The sequence below is a fragment of the Hipposideros armiger genome, unplaced genomic scaffold (genome assembly GCF_001890085.2).
Source record: "Hipposideros armiger isolate ML-2016 unplaced genomic scaffold, ASM189008v1 scaffold_1, whole genome shotgun sequence".
Lineage (NCBI taxonomy): Eukaryota > Metazoa > Chordata > Mammalia > Chiroptera > Hipposideridae > Hipposideros > Hipposideros armiger.
The window spans coordinates 3,539,057-3,552,057 of NW_017731351.1; positions in this window are offsets into that span (position 1 = coordinate 3,539,057).

Consider the following 13,001-nt stretch of genomic DNA (forward strand, 5'->3'; position numbering starts at 1 on the left):
ATATATATATATATATATATATATATATATATATATATATATATATATATATATATATATGTTCCAAAAGCATAATGGAGGCATTATTTGAACAAAAACTACAGTTATGAAAAGTAACTTACTTGAGCATAAGGACAATTAACTAAAATACTATTGTAAGTTTTTCATCATTTAAAAGAAAAAAGAAAGCTTAGTAGAGAAAGTTGTGTGTAATGCAGAAGTCTGTTATCAATGCAGATGACTCCTAGTCCTCACTCAAGAGAACATGAACGACAGGAATCTATCCAAAGATTCTTTCATGTATCAGTGACAAGAATTCTGTGGAACAGAAGGGAGTGAAGTGGTGGTGGTCATGAGCCAAGACTCCTCTTGCTGTCAAGCAAAAAGTAATCCTCTGCACTCTCTGGTTAGAATCAATTCCAGAAAGTTTTAAAATCTGTATAAAAGTAGTTTGTGACACAGTTTGATTGTGCTTGCTTGTGTTAGAAGTCCTTCCTACAGTGTGGTAATAAATCTTATTCAGTAGTATTCTTATTTCTCATTCCAACAAAGCCAATATTTTTCTTCCCCAAGCTCCACCTCCAAATACAGCTGTAGAAACCATAACAAGAAAAATTTGTGTTTAATGACCAGAAATTTCATCATAAATATTATAAAACTCTTTATTAATAAATTTCAGGATAATGTAGGGAGTAAAAAGATGAGTATTATATATTTAGTTAAAAATAAAACACCTGATTTTGATATGTGGTTTGGCATCCTAGTAATTATTTCTGGCACATATATCAACACAATTATTCAAAGTAATGAATCATTCAAACTTGAAAAGTATGTTTCCTTTAAATATCATTTATATAAATTGGATAGGATTATTTATTAATAGCCGTTAAAGTACCTGAAAAAATATGTCATGTTTTTGATGAAGGATAACTAGACTTATGATCTCTTTTGAAGTGAGATTTGAATATTCCAAATATTCAAAGGGCATGTAAACACCTTTGTAAACTGTTTTTTCTTTATCCTTACATTGCAATCCTTGTAAAGGTTTTGAAGGGTAATATAGTCATTGACCCCTCACAGAATCCTTGAAGAACATTCAGTTTAATTTTAGATTTCTATTTCAATACATGTACAAATTCTGTTTTTTATTCCCTACTGAATACTGGGGGTGTCAAAAAATGTACACAAGTGGACACTTTGGTCAACGTTGGTCAAGCAGTAGTTTGCCGTAATCAGATGTGTCTGGACGCTGATGGTAAAAACTTTGAGCAACTCTTGTAATTGCAAAAGTCAAATGTGACTAGTATTCGTCGTTTCTTATCGGTATATACTGAGGCTTACAATTTTAATAGTTTTTTCCTTTGTTAAAATGTGTATATGTTTTTTTGGCACCCTCTGTGTATATCAGTGTATCTCAAACAGCTGTTGGGAGGTAATGAGTCTTAACTACAGTCTTCAGCTACAGTCTGAAAAATGGCCTTGGGCAAATCTTCCCAACTGTTTTTTTTTTTTTTTTTGAGGGATGTTATGATTTTAATTTGGGGAACTTTATGGTTGATTATGTCATAGTTGTAATGATACGGACTTTAAAAAATATGGAAGAATGCCCTTTACCTAAACTCCTTCCTTTTTTTCAAGCTCAGAAGAACAGGAAGCAAAAGGGAGGAATTGGAAATGGCAGAGGAGTGATTTGCATGTGCTCAGAAATGAAAGTGTGGAATTAATGTTGCCCAAACAACTTCTGTAGCCACAGTCTCCTTTGCTTCCTCTCAAATTTAAGCACTGTTTGGGGGATTATAGATTTTGTGGGCAGAGTTAGGAGTTAAAGACTTTCCTAAATATTATTAAATATGCTTTGAGGAATATATTTGTGCAGCTTAAGTGAGGAATTATTAAATGTAATCAGTCAATCTCATTTGAGGTCAAAGGTATTTGAGTTTTTACATGTTGTATGGCATTTCACTTTGATACATATGTGTGTATATATATATATATATATATATATATATATATATATATATATATTCACCCTGTACAAATTCAAACATTCCAGGTGTTTTCAAGCTAGTTAGGGTACAACACAAACAGTTTAAAGCTCTTGGGGATGAATGACTGTACTTTGCTCTAATTAAGGAGTATCAGGGAAAATATAAGTGGACGGTCAGGGCTCTGGTTGATCTGTGGCTAGCCACGTTCTGACTTCATTGACACATTTCATAGAAAGGGTGTTTTAATGAAGGATGGAGTCGTAGATAATTCATTCCATGCTGTGAGGTTAACCACAAGCCTCTAGGAAATCACAAAACTTATTACTCCTGCAGATGTGCTGGATCTAGAAGCAGGAATTGAAATTCTGAAAGTGCAATGGTGTTTTTCTGATTTGATTCTGAAGTGTATTCTGGTTAGGTGACCAGATTTTATAAGGGGGGAGGAGAAAGTGAGAGAGAGAGAGAGAGAGGGAGGGAGGGAGGGAGAGAAGGAGGGAGGGAGAAAGAGAACACATGCACATTTCTGCTTTTTTGAGAACACCTCCTCTTTGGTGTTGGGCAATACAATGGGGACAATTTCAAAGTACTGAAAGTGGAAAGAAGTCCTGCATTTGTGCCGCTTCCTTGTGTAATGTTTTCACAGGGAAATCATCCCTGGTATCATTATTTCTATCTGTATTCTCCTGTTCTGACTCTTTATCTGCTAGCTCAGCAAATGTGGTGCCATCTTTATCACATTAATAAGGTATGAAAATAGCTTTGAAACTGAATGTTCTCCTTCGCTCTCCCATTTTCTATAACACCCAGGTACTCTGCTCTTTCAAATTTGGTGACAATTGCGATGATGAGGATAGCAGCTTGCCAGTTCTAGCCTGGGTCTGAGAAAAAGGATTTGTTAGTCAGATAGAAAACAGAGAAAAAAAGACTGCCAAAATTTTAGCCCCTAAGGGAAACTGAGGAGAACAGAATGGATTAAGGTATAAGAAGTATGTGAGTATGTTGAGGCAAAGAAATTCCTTCCATTATTGTATTTAGACAGGTTCCCTAGGATTGGGGAAGGAGATGATGCATGAGTGAGAAAGCGAGATGCAGACCCCTCACTTCCACTGCTGTCCCCCCTTCTTGCTACCTTCCTGCCCCTCATCTTCCCCCCCCCCGCTCCAGCCTTTGGTGGTCTCCATCAGGAGGTGACTCAAGGTTCCAGTCTTGAAGGATTCTGTGGCTAGGAAAGAAAGGTAACTAAACACTCACCTCAGAAAGACTCATGATCAAGCATCAGAGTGCACGATGGCACGTGTCATGCCTGCATGGCTAGATGTTAAATGACAGCCTGACATGAAGTCATCTATTAAGAACTTAGGTGTAAACCTGAGAAATTGGGAGAGGGTTTCTGAACTGAGTGATATTAATTTCTGACAATCTGGTAGAATGTGAGTTCAAGAAATGGGGTTGAATTATAGAAATGTTTTAAATATGTTTTTTCCTTTGTACACGAGCTTGTGGTCTGAAATTGTGGTAATTGAATAACTATGGGATTAGAACAAAAGAGTGAAATTAGACATTAATCTGCAAAATCTAATGTATTATGGAGGTTGGGTGACTCAGGGAAAGGAAAAGAAACTGGTATATTTATTGGTAAATTGCTGATTGGACATGGAATGATATGTCCCCATTGGAGAATAGATCTATGGTGTGAATCATCACTTTATGTACAAAGTTCAAGAAAATGTATTTTAAATAATGGTATTGTCTTTCCTTCAGAACACACCTCATTTGCTGTAACTGTATCTCTTCATATTGTCCTATTTCAAGTGTCATGTGTTCATCTGTCATGAACGCGAAGTTCAAACGTGTCCTCAGTGCTCCCTGCAGCCCTGCTGTATTTCCCTACACCTTCTCTTGCACGGATGCCTTTTTCCCACAAATTTTCCCCTTGGACCAAATGTTTGGTACCTTTGGTTTAATTTCAGTTTCACTGAGATACAAGAGGAAGTTAAGGTAAGCTCTTATAACTTCCCACCACATTAATTTCTCATTGTCTGTGACCTTGCACTGTGCCTTTGTCTGTCACTGTGGATGTGTTGTCCACATCCAAATATCCAAGCCAGTATTTATACCTTTGCACTGAATCCCTTACCTGTTTTACTCAAAGACCTTTTCCAGCATTTCTACCCTCTCCTTCAGCTTCCTTATTTCATTCTTATTACAAAAACCAACGACAAAACCCAACCTCGGTTCCCGTCTCCCTCTAGCTATTGTCCCATTTCCCTGCTCCCTTTTAAAACAAATTTGACAACATGGCAGTCTGTACTCAGGTTAGGAATTACTCTCATGTTCTCATGGACTGTATGGGCTTTCTGCTTACCCACTCGCTCCACAGAAATTGCTCTTCTCAAAATCACCCCTGTCCAATCCCATGAATCCCATGGTCAGTCCTTCACTCTCTTAACCTTCGACTTCTCCGCAGCATTGGGCACAGGTGAGCGCTTCCTTCTCCATGAAAGCCTATTTTCACTTGCTTCCCGCTTTCCCTCCCACCCCAATGATTACCCCTTCTTAATGAAACTATCAAAAAACAAAAATAATTTTTTTTGAGTTTCCATATAATACATCTTTAATCTTTTGAATAAATGAAGGAATGCCATAGACTTTAACTGCAAACATTTGCATTTCAGTGATGTTGCTGGTGGACTAACTCAAGTTTAATGGACAATGTAATTACTGTAGATCATGAATTTTAGCTTCTATTTGATGAGCTTTAAAAGCAAGAGTGCTATTATTCTATATCCTCTTTGCTTTCTGATGAATTTTGAACATACTGAGTTTTAAAAGTTTGTAGAATATTTCTTTTGACAGAAATTCATGAAATTAATCATGTATTTTAACTGTTCCCCAAGGCACATACAAGTTGTCCACACTGAGACAATTTGAGTTCTTTCCATTTTCTGAAACTGTGCAACGATTTCTGTTTGATGCTGAGGGACCAGGAAACAAGGGCATCTTCTTGCCAGTCCATCTGCAGATCCACAGGGTTTGGCTAGGGCTGTTCTTTGGTCTCAAGGCTGACTTAGCCTTCCGTGTATAGTTTTAATAAAAGCAACAGATAACACACTTTTAAATAAAACCTGAGCAAATCAGCACTTTATGTTGTGATTACAAATGAGTATACAATACAACCTGTACAGGTACACAAAATAAAAAATTTTTTGAGCTGCTCCCCAATAAGTCACCCTACAAAGTGAAGTTAAGGAGCCCTGTGCCTCCAGCTGCGTGTGGGGGCCCCTGTGTGGCCTATGGGCGGGGTGCTGGGAACGTGGCATAGAAAAGTGTCAAGTGACTGCACTTAAGCATTTCATATAACTTTTTATTTGCTTAGTTATATTTGTGAGCGTCCCATCCTCTGACCTTTCTGTGCCACTTAGCGATAGATTTCTTCTGTATTTTCTTCATCAAAACCTGTCTGTCTGTTACTCCAGTGTCACAATTAGAGAGATGCCTGAGTCATAGAATTCCTTTTTTTCGGCTCTTGGGACAGTAGCCTTTTATACCATCCTCATTCTGCTAAATATCGTCCAGGCTAGCCTGGATTTTCTTTTGTGTTTCTGCTACTGGTTCTGTGTACAACTGTTCAGGATACATGTATATTTTCTATCACATGTCCTGTCTCAGTTTACCTTTTCCTGAATAAAGACACCTTTCTTGGTTGGTCAGTTACACTACTGTATTCACTCTCAGACCTAGAATTTTCATGAAATTTCCCAATATTCATGTTTCATTCAGCTCTAATCGTAACAAAACACACTATTCATTTTGCCACTGAATAGGAAATGACCCCAGCTAAAGAATACTGCCTCCTTTCTCATTTGCTAGTAGACTTTTATTAACGTCTTTTCGGGCAATTAAGCAACCTAGCTGGGAATTCTTCTTCTAAATGTCTAAGTTTTCCTTGCCTTGGAAGAATAAGATAGCTGCCTCGGAGCACAGCTGTGGGCCTTGTCAGCAGCCTGGGTACAGTCCTCCCACTATCAGGGATGTTCCCACCCAACTCGAGTGTTCACTGCTATGAAAATCTACCCAGGCCTTGGGGAAGATGGATGTACATAAAACCCCTGAGATGGCTCATGCCATCTATTACTTCTGGGAGCAATGGGGGTTTGGGGAGAATAGTGAAAGGAGGAACTAAATGCTATAATAATTTCACTCAAACCTGGGTTGTATGAAAAGACCAGTATGCATAAGAAAATCCTTAGGTTAAAAAAAATTCCTTTTGTCTTTTTCCTACACGCGACTCTCAAAGCTTTGTCTTCTATCTTGGCAGTTATTTGAAGCTGTCAGTACAGATGTCTTCTTCCACACTGTGTATCTCTACTTAGCCATTCTTTAAATTCCACATGCGATGATAATGGCAAAAGGAAACATAATGACATTCATGACAAAGCTTCATACATCAAAAATATTCTTCCAAATGGATTGTCTTGTTTGGTCTTGAAAGCAACTATGTGAAATCGGTGGGGATTTTATTTTTGTTATTCTTTTTCAGATCAGGATGCTGGAGGATTTAAATGATTTGGCTGCTTTCATATAATCACATAGTAAGAAACAGGTTGTAGGAAAAATGAAATTGAGGTCCAAGTTTTGCAATTACAAAAAGCAGGACTATTTCAACCATGCTGTGTTCATTTTCCTCCCTTTCTGCTTTGTTTCTCTGAACTTTATTTTTCTGAGTTGTTCATATTTCTTCATATTTTCAGTCACCTCAGTACTTTCACATTATATGAAAACTTCTTAATCACTGAGTCTTCTAAATTCTTTATTCATAGCTTCTTTTACCATCTCTTCATATAAAAATAAAAGTTTAGGTCATTAATCTTAGAAAGAACATGCCTCAGTCCAAATCCCAAAGAATGTTTTACTTCTTTTCACAAAATCCTGGACATATGTTCTACTTGTTTTTTGAATGCCCCGTTCAAATTTGGATCCTAGTCCTGCTACCTGGAGCTATCAATTGGTAGCTCTTTCAGTACTCAGAGACAGATTTCATTCTCCAAAACCTCTCTTTTGTAGGTCACATACTCTTAATTTTATTAATTATTCTTCCTAAGGTTTCAAATCAGTTAGGGATCTTTTAGATTCAAGTGACAAAGACATGATCTAAACTTAAAATTTAAAAATGCATTTATTTTTTTACAAAGTGAAATACCGAGAATGGGGGCCAGCTGTAGGCCTGGGTTGGCGTGGAGGTTCAGAAACACTCCCAGGTTGATTTTCAAAGGACGGCGTGAAGGAATTTGGGAGTGATGGAAATGTTCTGTGTCCCAACTGTGGCGCTGGGTACTCCACTCCATGCATATGTCAAAGCCATAGAAACATATAAAATGCACCATAAAGAATGCATTTTCCTGGTCTAAATTTAAAAAAATCCATCAGGATATGGGCATAACCTAAATGGGAACAAACTGATTATGCCTACTGTACCATGGGAGAAAAACCCACTATCTCCATATTATCCTCACTAACAGTGGGATAGTATAATACAGGTTAAGAACCAGATTTTATTTTATTTTTTCAGATGTAGCAGATGAATTTTATGGTGTTGGGTATGAAAGAATCAAAGAGAAATAGAGAAATGCCCTCTTTGAATATCAGTATAGCACATAATAGTCAAAGAATGGAGTATTCAATGGAGAGAAACATAATAGAAATTTATTGCTTTGGGTTTACTAGTCTCAGCATATGGGATTATATTTATATATAATATGACAATTACATTTATCTTAATATACTTTAACAAAAGAAACTAATAACCATTATTTAAATACCTGATGATATGACTCAATTACTTGGGTACAAATCTCAAGTCCTGTAAATGCCAGTATAATATTTCATGTCAATTGGAAAGTTTAAAAATTGGTAACTAAGTCAAATTTTTTTTTTTCAATTTAGAAGACAGTAAACTAAATGATTTCTCCATGTTTTTACATTTTGGTTATTTGATTATATTCATTGACTCACTTTATCCAATTTCCCTCGTCTAGTATTTATATTTGCCTTTTCCTCCAGTCAAGGAAAAGAAAATTTCAGACACAGAGTAATATTTATTGGCAAGAAGAGGCTAGAATTCTATTCATGAAAACTATAAGCTGTGTAAAAATACACCTACATTATATGAGGTTGAAATGAAAGCTTTAGTGTGTATTATAGTAACTCTTTTTTTAAGTCACTTTATATCTAGGTGTTTGCAGAACAATTCTGTCATCAGAAGCGTAGCTCACTTAAATACTTACAGTATTAGAAAAAAAAAAAGAAACAGGATTTTCTTGCTAAAATACTAACCAACTCTTAAGAAGATTAGGGGACCAAAGCTATATTTATTTTAAATTTATCTAGTAAGCCATGCAAATCTTTAAAGCATGAAATTTGCAATTACACTTCAAAAGATGTCAGTCAGTGTACTGGAGTTTGCCATGGCTAGGGTACTTTAAAAACATTAAAGATATAATTTATTTTCATTAAATCAAAGAAATTCTTCTTTTACAAAAATGTAAGAGACAAGCATCCAGAAAGTCCGTTTGACATGATTTTGTTTTCCTCATCTTCATTTTTTGCTTCATTTACATTCTCCTTCCGCATGCCTTTGATTGCAAAAATAAGTTGGTTGTTGAACATTCTGGTATAGTTTAGCATTTATGTTTTAAGTAACTTTTTCCATATGCTTGTGTTTGCCTCCATGAGGTCTCTTTGTCTCAACTTTCTTCACTCCCTACTCTTAAATTAAAGAAAAAAAATTATTTAGCTTTCCTTGTTGTGTTTGGCTATGATGTGTAAAATCAGTCATACCCAGCTCTCTCCTGTAAATTTATAATTTTAATTAGCTTCCTATAAAATTTCTTTCCTGACTCCATTGCCCTAGTTAAAATAAGTTTCACCTTCCTCAACTCCCAAGAAGTGGGATGTGCAGGAAGACAGTGATTAAAGGATTAAAATAAACCTCTAGAAATCCTGTTTCTTCTTTGAAGAAAATTAGGTCAGTTTTTGCCATGTTTCTGCTCGGCTTCATAGTTCATGGCTGACCATCAATATTTAATGATTTAAAATGGCTTTTGGCTCTCTCTTTTTAAAAACAAGATTAGTTACGTATGTCCTATGAACTCCTGCATTTGTGGTAGCACACACTAGAATTAAGGTTAGTTCTCTTTTTTCCATTACTGTATGCTATCTTTACTCAACTTTCCCAAGAATTCCTTCTTGGATTGGAAGTTTGAATGCTTGGTTTCGGATGTTGTCCAATGACTGTTCGTATCAGCACATTGAAACCTTCAAAGAGAGAATCAGAACAAATATTGGGGTATGGTAGAGACAAGGATATTAATCTGCTTTGAAGAAAAATGAATCGGTCAGCATTTGTATAACAGGGACAGAATGGGATATAACAAAAAGATGTAGTCATTCCAGTTATCCAGAGCCATCCACCAAATTCCTGTTGGAAGCAGAAACTAGGGAAAACATGTGATCAGAGTAGTGGATAATATTTTGAGTACAAAATTTACCTATTCTGTTTTCCATTTTTCTTTTATTTTGGAAATAAATTCAAAGTCAATGTAGATTATATTATTTAGGTATGCTTTTTATTGGAATATAGAATTATTAATTTGGCAATATCAATTCAAATTTAATATTCACATACCTAAAGACCCAGGAAGGTTATTCATGTTTACTCGACAGAAAAACTTTCTATGTGCCCAAGGAACCATGTACATAAAGCTATTGAAATATTATTTGTCATAGTGTAACCTAAGAATAACCAAGACATAAAGCTATTGAAATATTATTTGTCATAGTGTAACCTAAGAATAAGCAAGATAGTCAATAAAGGAAAGGCTAAATAAAACATGGGATACTATTAACAGGTAAATATCTTTAAGACATATTATATTCTGAAAATTGTAAACCACAGGCTGATACCTACAACATGATAGCACTTATGTAATAGATGGGGGAAGAGAGAGAGAAAAAACACACATGTACTATATGCATGAAATTATCAACACATATGTATACATAAAATGATCTAGAATTATACATAGTAAATTGGTAGCCATAGTTACTTCTGGGAGAGAAATTTGAGTTGGCAGTTTGATAGTCAAGGAGAACTTTTTCCTGACCCATGTTGTTAGTTTTCATTTATTTTGTATTTTTCTGTATTATCTGGATAACAATGAATATTAACATAACATTTAAACAAAAAAAACTTCTTGGCAATATTATATTTTTACCATATAAAGAGAGAAAATGTACATATTATTCACATATTTTGTCATATGAACTCAGATTATCCAGCCTGGTTTTTACCTATGTATTCATCCATGGACTCACCATTCACTTCAAAATACAGAAAATGAAATAGTTAACTCATAACACAGGCATATGTGATCCTACTCTCTTTTATTTAACCAAAAGAGGGAGTGACAATGATGATGGAGTTGAGGGAAGGCCTAAATATCACACTTAGTGACTGTCTACAGATTGGAACACTAGCCTTTTCCTCTTGATGGTAAAATGGTAAAATGAGAATAAAGTATATATGATATTGGAAAAGCAGAGTGACTTAATGATATTATGGTCAAGGTCTTCTCTGATTCATCAGCAGATTTGCTTTTCACTAACCCAGTTATTCAGGATGATGGTGCCTCTGGGATTTCCTCTTTCCTGTCATGCGATTGTTTTATTTCCACGAGGATGACAACTAGTAGTATGGATTGACCAACAGACTATATTTGCTTTGGAAAGAACTGGAGAGCATTGTTTAATTTATTTGCTGGATAAATCATACTTGTGCTCTTCTGTTAGGTAGTAATTACTTTAAAGTTAATAACTGAATTAGATATAGTAATGTTTTTGATGTTTGGAGCAAGTGGAACTAAAAATAGATGTCTTGTATTATTAGATGATTAACTCCTTTACCTGGAACAATGAGGGAACTTGGAAGAGTAGTGCTTATATTTTACTCTCAGTCTTGATGATGCTTTGTTTGATTATGAGTGTGGTAAAACAGGAATGCGAAGTCTTCCAGACATTAGTATATAGTGGTTCATTTGGTTTACACTGTTCCTGATGGAGACCTGACAGAGCTGAAATGTGAGACACTTCTTTCTAATACAAACACACACACACTTCATTTTACTCTTATTTCTAATATATACCCATACACACTTTTCAAACACATGGAAAAGTGTAGAGAATAATATAGTGAGTATCCATGCATCTATATCTGGGTTGGTGATATCTGAGATACTTTTTTTTTAAGTATTATTTTTAAGGAATAAACAATTATTTTTTATGGTTGAAATTACTTTATGCCTTTCCCTATTCTAACATTTATCTGTTCCAGAGGAAAACACTGTTTTGGATTCAGTATTTGTCTTCCCACATTTGTTTTATACTTTTTTGTACATACATATATTTCATAAAGAATACAGTAAAACCTTGGATTGCGAGTAACTTGGTTTGTGAGTGTACCACAACACAAGCAAACGTTTCTAATACATTTTAACATGGTAAACGAGCGATGTCTTGCAATGCGAGTAATTTGTTTCCAGAACGAATTATGCTCGCAAACCAAGGTATTACTGTACATATGTATTATTTTGCTAGTTTTATATCTTTCTATGAATTATCTCATTATCCATATATCCTTTTAAAACTTATTTTTTTATTATTTATTTTTTTTAGCTGAGCCATCCTGCCAGCTGTTGGCAGATTAGCAGCAGCTCAGCTCGGGCCAAGGATCGAACTGGCAACCCTGTTGCTCAGAGTTCGCACTCTTGAGTGAGGTCTTAACCAATTGAGCCACTTGGCCGGCCCCAAAACTTGCTTATTTTTTTTAACCCAACATTGCTTTTCAGGTTTAGCCAAGATTTAAAAAAAAAAAAAAAAGTTCTGTTAGCCTCAGATCTTCTTTGGTCAATAAATCAATCATTATAAATAAAATGGAAGGCTTTCATATTCCCATCCTTCAAGCACCATCCTGTCTGATCCTCCTGGACATGCACATAAATGTTATTATGACCAGTCAAGCTATTTGCACGTTTACTACATATATGTGTATCTAGAAATAATATGCTCTCTTGTTTTGTATGTTTGGATATGGTTAATTGTGTACATTTTGCCTTTTTGTCATCATGAAATATCATTTTTTATAATTATGGCAATACTTCTTATAATAAAGTACGATTTTACCTGAATTTATATAGTCATCCCAGACTTCTTAGCTGTACTGTTTGCATAATTTATCATATTCTCGTCTCTTATTTTCAACTTATTTGCAGGTTTATGTTGAAAGGCACATAGCATATAGCTGGATCTTACTTTTTAAGTTTAGTTTAATAATCTGCCTTTTATTTGGAGAATTTAGTCAAATTACATTTAATGTAATTGCTAATATGGTTGGATATAGGTCTATCATTTTATAATTTGTTCTCTGTTTGTTCTAATTTTTTGTTCCTTTGATTCTTATTTTCATTTGTGTTAATAATTTAAAATTTTTTTCACTTGATTTTAGCGATAACTGCATTATTTTAAAGTATTTTCTTCTAAGATTATAAAATGCATCTATAAGTTATCACAGTCCAATTGATGTTTATAATGGACTACTCTATGTAAAGTTTGAGAAGTTCCTAACAGTTTAATTCCATCTAATAAACCTCCTATCCTTTGTGATACATTGTTATACATATTCAGTCTATCTGTGTGAAAAATTCAATAGTAAAGCATTATAATTTTGATTCAAACAGTCTTTTGTCTTTTTAAAAAGTTAAAAAGAGAAGGGAAATATGTATCTAATATTTGTCAACGTAATTGTCATTGTTATTGTTTTATTTTCTCTTGTAGAATTGTTTTCATCTAGTGAAGTGTTTCATCCCTTCATCCTTTCAGCAAACAACAATGTTGAATAAAAATGGTGAGTGTGAACACCCATTTCATTCCTCATTTCAACACATAACTTCTAATGTTCCT